Below are 1,480 nucleotides of genomic sequence, written 5' to 3'. Positions count from 1 at the left end.
GGCTCAGGGTTAGAAGGGGGATTTCGCGTGTCGGGATTTGGCAGCTGGAGGGAGTTTTCGCACGCGTTGTAATTTCGGGATAGCAAGGCGCGGGTTGTGAAGGCGCCAGTTTTGGGAGCACGATATCTGAATTTTCGGGATATAACAAGACGCGGATTGAATTTTAGGGACAAGCCTAACGTGTAGTAATATTGTACTTGTACGTACCAAATCAATTCGCACTTCCCTCAACCAAAAAGAAAACGAAAAAAATAAAACTATTCACACCACACAAAGAGAGAGTCTTGCCCCGTTTCACTATACAAATGCTATTCAAAGCTACTCCCTCCTTCCATCTATATAGGGCCTAATGCGTTTTTCGATGCTAACTTTGACCAAATATTAGAGCAATGATATATGACATGCAACTTACACAAAGCACACCGTTAAATTCGTCTGTGAAAGGTTCTTTCAATGATATAATTTTCACATTGTGCATGTCATGTACTATTAATCTTGTCAATAGTCAAAGGCGGTCTTAAAAATCTCATTACGCCCTATATAGATGGAAGGAGGGAGTATGAATCCATGTTATGTCCGATTAAATTTTTTCGCTTGCTTTATAATGCATGTAACCTACTCATACCAACATTTTAGTGCATTCCAAATGTCTATACTACCGCTGCAATTCGAACTAAATTTGAATTCGTTTCTCTATTTCAATAAGAATCTACAATCATGATTGTTGCCAACTTCAACCATCATAGTTTCCGTGCTATCCGCCAGATATAAATCGGACGGCCTATAATGCAGGATGGCAGGCACACCATCATCAACAACTCCGTTTTTTATAAGAGTAGAGATAAAATATATTAAATGTAGTATAACATGTTCATAACCACACCATGTGTATCACCGTTATATATATTCACACATGCGTCGGTTTGAAACACTATGATAAATTCTTCAAATATCCAAATTCGCTTTCTATAATGAAGTATATATGATCTCTATTCGTCTTTTACACCCACACAACCCTCTTATCTTTGTAGCTAGCGCTATCTTTCTCTTGTGCATGCACACGCCCGCATTCCTCTCACCCTCCCTCAGCATTCTCTAGCTCCATCGCGCAAATTCGTCTTTTCACTTTAGGTCGTTCACCCACGGTGTGTGTAGGCCCCCCAGCTCCTTTACGGCACACATCGATCGATATGCCTCTCTAGCCAGGTGTGCCTAGCACAAACACAAGCTTCCCCTCTTCTCTTGTCACCGTCCATGCCTCACTCACACCACTCTTTTCATCGTTCTCGTACTCGCACACTCCTCCCCCCTCGATATAGTATGCCTCTCGTACCACCTCCTACATGCATCCCTCTCTCTCTATCCTTCTCCTCGTGCCTCATTTGCTTCTAACACACATGCATGTATACCGATCGATCTCCCAACATATACCTAGATCGACTTTAACTACCCCCCCCCCATCGATCGACGTACCTCACAA

This window comes from Triticum aestivum, chromosome 6D (assembly GCF_018294505.1).
Source record: "Triticum aestivum cultivar Chinese Spring chromosome 6D, IWGSC CS RefSeq v2.1, whole genome shotgun sequence".
In the NCBI taxonomy this organism is placed as follows: Eukaryota; Viridiplantae; Streptophyta; class Magnoliopsida; order Poales; family Poaceae; genus Triticum; species Triticum aestivum.
This window is presented reverse-complemented; position numbering follows the sequence as displayed.